Source organism: Bidens hawaiensis, unplaced genomic scaffold (genome assembly GCF_021521415.1).
Source record: "Bidens hawaiensis isolate Kalapana, Puna unplaced genomic scaffold, B.hawaiensis_p1.1 tig00067964_1, whole genome shotgun sequence".
NCBI classification, from domain to species: Eukaryota; Viridiplantae; Streptophyta; class Magnoliopsida; order Asterales; family Asteraceae; genus Bidens; species Bidens hawaiensis.
The window spans coordinates 15,001-21,769 of record NW_027502049.1 but is presented as its reverse complement, the minus strand read 5'-3'; the positions used below and the strand labels follow the sequence as shown (position 1 = coordinate 21,769).

Here is a 6,769-nt window from a genome sequence, read left to right as displayed (position 1 = left end):
GTGTTTCAAATCTGTTGAAGAGAGCAGTAACCGTTTCCCTTTGAATATGATTGAACATGTTGAATTATCCGTTTAGCATTTCTCTTCGACTTTCTCTCATGTTCGAATTTCCTTGAAATTTTTCAGATAGGGTATCCCAAAGACCTTTTGCCATTGTGCATTCTCTTAAGGTTTGAGATATATCAATGGGCAGACACACACTGAATACCCCGTATGCCTTCTTATCGTCAAGCATCAGTTTCTTGTCATTATTAGTTAAACTTTCCGGAGGAACGTCAACTGGTATATCGGGAGTTATTGTTGTAGGTTTGTGGACCCATTCTCAATAGATCTTTACAGCTCAAAGTCATTAATTCTTACAAAATTCTTGAACCTCCACTTTCACTCATCAAAATTGCTTTCAAAGTTTAACAGTTTAGGTGGTGTATTTGTTGTTCCATCCTCATTCTCAAACTTCAGGAAGTTCTTTAACATTTAGGATCGTAAGACATTTTTATACACTGATCAGATTAATGTCACCAAATCAAACAATCTTGAAATCATAAAATTCTGTTGAAAATGCTAACTACATATTAATCGCAATCGCATGGAAATGCGATGCAATTTGTTTGTAGAATGCGATTGGTTGTGGGAAAGTGAGATGCGATTTGCATCTGGATGCGGCGAATGATTTTGACTGCGATGTGATTAGTTCTCAGTTATACGATGCGGCTTGTTCTAGGAGTGCGATGCAATTGATTCCAAATGCGATTAGGATCTAAAATGCGATGTGAATAAGATTCCAAATGCGATGCGATTTAAAATCTTAATAGCAATGCAAGTGAAATCAAATGTGATGAGAATGGTTCCAATACGCGAATGCGAATGGAATCTTGAGAAATCACATATCATGTTGTCAAACGTACGAATTCTTATCGAAACACACTTTTAGACAGATTTGAAACTTTAAACACCTTAACAAGCCCAAAGAACACTTAAACACACCTTTCAAACATAAAAACAGGACCAAAACACAAGGTTGTGACCCAAAAACCTCAACTAGTAGAGCCGAAAGCTCTGATACCAATTGTAGGTCCTTAAAGATGGATCAAACAACATGTTCTTGAATCAATCTCAACTATAAGCTAGTAGAAATCACTTATAGCCAACCGAGATCTCGGATCTTGTTATAGTTTAATTGTTTCCAAAAATAGAAAGAAGTAAGGATAAGGTAGAGGGATAGTAGGTGAGAGTTGGTGAATTTGCCAAAGGTTAGTTTGTGTATGGATGCTTGCACTATTATAGTGCAAGTTCCATGCACCATTCTTTTTTTTTTTTTCGTTGGGCCCAAATGGGCTTCATTTATGTGGTCTCAGGCCCAAACATAGAAGAGTAAAACGAAAGCTAACGTAATACATCGTGAAATAAACGAACAAATACACAAGAATTAAACACACAAAATGGGCTCTACACAACGTTTGTTTTACGTATTTACTTTTTGGCTCATCAACTTTGGTAATGAAATTTTTACCCCTACTTCTTTGCTTTTCGGTCCATTCAACTTTGGTAATAAATTTTCACCACAATAATTTTACATTAGCACATCGAACTGATACCGACCGACTTTCCGCCGCGTACTCGCTACAAGCACGTGGCTTTTCAAACATGTAATGCATTTAACCCATTTCGCTGCAATGCGCGGGTACTGTTACTTGTTCAAATTCTAATTTTCATACCAACATTCATAATTTGAAATGGCTCCAGATTGTTGTTTGCGTTATGCCCCTGAAAGGTTGGGCCGTCCGTGTCAGAATCGAACCATCGAACTGATTCGAAAATGTTTGTGCCCCGTCTGATAAATTTGGAGCATTCAAAATTAATGAAACCACTGAAAAAAATGGCTTACCCGGAGGACAAATACCAAGCTCTCTAAGCTAATGATAATTAACTAAATAATTTAAGAATTCATTTTTTCTTTTTATATGCTCATGAACCGGTCATCACTTGCTAATCAAACAATATAATATAATATCTTAAATAAGAAAAGATATATGTTACCTGACTTGAAAAGACGGCAAATGGTGTGTTTCTAAGGTCTTCTTATTTTTCTAAAGGATTAAAAAAGAAGTTAGCCGGATTTACATGTAAAAGGAGATGCTAAATTAGTCAAACCTTTATGATTCATTTGTGAAAATATCATAAATAATCTACCAACATATTAAATCAACATAACTTTTCTACTTGTCATTCAATTAGACCCTCACAATGTTTCTCTCAGCATAGACTCCAAGTATATAAGTTTTCATTTTTACAATTTTTTTCTTCACATAGGCTTCAAGTGTACAATTTTTTCATTTTTACAATTTTTCTTTCATGAATGAAGGAAATGAAAAATATATTGTTGGTAGGAATTGAACTCAATACCTTATTTTTAAAATATTTATGTCTTACAAACTCAACTAGGATTAATTGATGTTAGTGTTCTCTTTTTCTTAATTGGTATAAATTCACCACATTCCATTTTATTACTTTTAAAATGGAAATAGAAATTATTCTTACTAGTCTATGTATTTTAGTAAATTATTTATATCTTATAAATTAATCTATAAAATATGTTAATATGTATATTATTTTTTTTATTATACTTTTTAGCAACTTGTAGTATATATAAATTGATATTGCACAAACCAAACCGCACCGGTTACCAACCACCCCAGGCTCTATGATTATATATATGACACCCCTTACCTCAATCGTTACATAGCAACTTCTCTATAGTAGTAATAATATTATCAACAATGGAGTCCATGCCTATAGTACTTTACATTATACTCCCTCTCCTAACCCTACTCCTCCTCTCCCGTTGTCGGCGAAAACGGCTACCCCCTGGACCAAGAGGGTGGCCGATCATCGGCAACATGCTGATGATGGACCAACTCACACATCGTGGTCTTGCGAATCTGGCTGAAAAATACGGTGGTCTGCTTCACCTCAAGATGGGTTTCAGCCACACCGTGGCGGTTTCCTCACCGGAGATTGCCAGACAGGTACTTCAAGTCCAAGACAGCATACTCTCCAACCGTCCGGCCACCATCGCCATATCGTACCTCACATACGACTGCCAAGACATGGCTTTCGCCAACTATGGACCCTTTTGGCGCCAGATGCGAAAGCTATGTGTCATGAAGTTGTTCAGCCGAAAACGAGCCGAGTCATGGGACTCGGTACGGGACGAAGTGGATTCCATGATCAGGATAACCGCTGCAAGCTCGGGTGGCTCGGTTAACCTAGGCGAACTTGTGTTCGGATTGACACATGATATTATTTACCGAGCGGCTTTTGGGTCGATTTCACATGAAGGGAAGGAAGAGTTTATTAAAATTTTACAAGAATATACCAAGCTTTTTGGTGCGTTCAACCTGGCGGATTTTATCCCGTGGTTAGGGTTTATCGATCCTGCTGGGTTGAACACGCGTTTATCAAAAGCCCGAGCGGCTTTAGATGGGTTCATCAATAAGATTATCGATGAACACATGAAGAAGGAGAAGAAAGATGGTGATGATACTGATAATGATATGGTGGATGAGATGTTGGCGTTTTATATTGAACAAGGAAGAATTAACGAAGGGGAGGATTTGCAGAATGCGATTAGACTCACCCGAAACAATATCAAAGCCATTATTATGGTATGTTCCCATTTTACACATATTTGTATTTAGTATAAGTATAAAATTTTAACATTAGGTCAAGTGATTAATAAATTAACAATTTAATTCAATTCTTTTTTATTTAATAATAACTTAGGTTTATGCAATGTATTTGAACTATATACTAAGTTTATATATATATAAAAGCATTCAAGTAATTTGTTTAAATTTATAATATATTCACCATTCACCATATCATATATATTAACTAGAATGTTTTTTTTTCTTTTTCTTTTTTCCGACCAATACATATAACATCTAAATCATTTACATTCCGAAGCTTAAATTTTTTTCAATACGAAAAAATTTATCAACATTGATTTATCTTTAATATTTATAAATAAAACCTTTAAAAGCTCTCTGATTGCTTTCTACATTATCTTAAAACACCAGATTGATTTATTTGTAAATGGAGGTTTTTCATGCATTTTGTCCGAATTCACAGGTATGGGTTCACCAAACCTAGATGGTCTTTAACGGGTTAAAATATCTCATTAAATTAAAATTAATCTAACCAAATATTTGATATAAAAAAATATGGATATACTAAAAATTAATATCCAATTTTTTTTAAAAAAATATTATTTATAATTAAAATCAATTTTATAGTGAAAAAATAGAAAAAAAATTTTATAGTAAAAAAATATAAGCTGGTCATTGTCTCACCAAACCCAGATAGCTTTTAAATTAGGTTATAACATCTTATTTAGTTGTGAAACCTTTCATAATCAAATACTAAGTATATTATTAATTTACTTATAATAAATAAAATTAAAATCCAAAAAAAATATAAATATTATAAACGAATAAGACGTAAAAACCCAGTAATATGAGTGGATAAAAGCTAGGGAAAATCCCCAAAATAAGCATTTGTGAAACCAAAGTTCTAGTTTTAGGTATCATTTGTAAAAAATTACAGAAATAGGTATTATAAACTAGTCGTGACGAGTAGTTTGTAGAACCAATTAAAAGTTGCCACATATCCTTAAACTAACCGTAACTAGCACGTTCACTAATCATTTACTCGTCACGACTAAATAAGTTTCATGTCTCGTAATCAACGCCCATGAGTTATTTATAAATCCTTTAGTCGCGACAACTAGCTTACCTGGTTTACATTCCCGACACGAGTAGTTTATTAGTAGTTATCTCGACGCGACTAATTTAACCTTATAATCTACTCGTCGTGACTAGTTTAACCTTATAATATACTCGTCGCGACTAAAGGACTTATGAATTACTCATGGGTATTGATTACGAGACATGAAACTTACTTAGTTGTGACGAGTAATTGATTAGTGAGTGTGCTCGTTACGGTTATTTTAAGGACAAGTGGCAAGTTCGAATTGGCTTCTACAAACTACTCGCGACGACTAGTTTATAATACTTATTTTTGGAATTTTTACAAATAATACCTAAAACTAGAATTTTGTTTTCGTAAATTTAGGAGTTTTCCCTAAAAGCTAATATATATATATATACACGCTTTAGTAATTGCTATTAAAAGAATATATATATGGTTTAGTAATGATATGTACCAGGTTCCTTTGTTTTTTAATTTAATTGACGAAGTTAGTGATCTGTCATATACCGTCTCCTGAAATAAGTTTTTATCTACTAATGAGTTTGAAAAAGTTTTTGAAGACATGAAACGTATGTGTGAATATTTGAAAATATCTTGTTATTTATATTATTATATTTAATATAAATATGATAAATATAATAATTAAATTATATATGTTATATGCTCTTTAAAATTTAAACGACAAACTGACCTACCCTTAAAAAGTTATTTTAGATACCTATAGTTGCACCACCTTGACCCTAGAATAAAGGATTAAAGTGACGCATCTTACCATTATGCCATTTAATATTAAGAACATATCTATACTAGGCGTAAAGCAAATTCAAGAGATCTTTTAAAATTTAAGAGGTACAACTTTGATTACTTTAGATGGTAATCCACATTATATAAAGTCTTGAGATCTTAGGGGCAATTTTGTCATTTTTTACCTCATATATGATTAATATTATTTGGTTTAAAAAGATTTACAAATATGTTCCTTCAACTTCAATCAAATTTTGTTACTTTAAAGAATAATTACACATATATCTTTAATTCAAAATCAACTACCTCACGACCTTTTAATGACCAAAATTTTTCACACGTTAATATATATTTGTTTAAACTACACCATAAAAACAAAAAATTTATTCTCTTTAATTTGAGTATGGTATTGCTATACGTTTTTAGGTTTATAAAATTAACATGTTACGTGATTATTAGTTAGAACAGGCAACAGGTCGAGTCGAGCAAGCTCGGGCCATGTGTAAAACTGGATTAGGGTCGTAATGAGTAACGGGTTAATTTGGTTTGAGTCGGCACGATTTAGGTTAGAACGATGTCAGGTTGGAACGAGTTTCGAGCCGAAACGACCTTGTTTAAAAAATAACAACATATAAGAAAAATAAAAGAAAAACAAAATTTAAATATATGTTTTTTAATTAAATTAAAAATATTTTTTTATTAATTCTCTAATTATCTTAATCCTTTTCCTATATATATTAATTCTCTAGTTATCTTAATCCTTTTCCTATATATATATATATATATATATATATATATATATATATATATATATATATATATATATATGGGGAGATTTCAAATTAGAACCATTTTGAGTTTTAAGAACTCGAAATAACTCAGCGTAACAATTTTACACATATGTAATATATGTAGGTTACATATACGTAAAAAAATTACATAATTTTTTACACACCGAGTCGACTTCTTATATATGTGTAACGGATATTTAAAGTTATGTAATCACTATACATCTTTATTCTCTCTCATACTTTAATTTTTTAATCACATTTAATCTTAACCACATAATTTAATCTATTTAATTAAATTTGTGGTAAAAAATGAAGTGCTTAAGTTTTTAAAACTCAACAAGTTATTAAAATATCCACACATATATATATATATATATATGTATGTATGTATGTATGTATAGTAACGTTAAAATAAAACCCACTTAAGTTGTGAAAACTCTAGAAACTCATTAACAACCAAATGT

The 6,769-nt window shown here is 31.7% G+C and overlaps 1 pseudogene across 1 annotated transcript in view; it reads left to right on the top strand.

The window, feature by feature from the left end:
* Nucleotides 1–2,763: 2,763 nt before the first annotated feature.
* Nucleotides 2,764–6,769, top strand: part of LOC143605118 (cytochrome P450 84A1-like) — a 10,003-nt pseudogene continuing 5,997 nt past the window's right edge. Inside the window, exon 1 of the transcript XR_013148443.1 lies at nucleotides 2,764–3,665. The product of XR_013148443.1 is annotated as a cytochrome P450 84A1-like (transcript). The remainder of the gene's footprint in view (nucleotides 3,666–6,769) is intronic.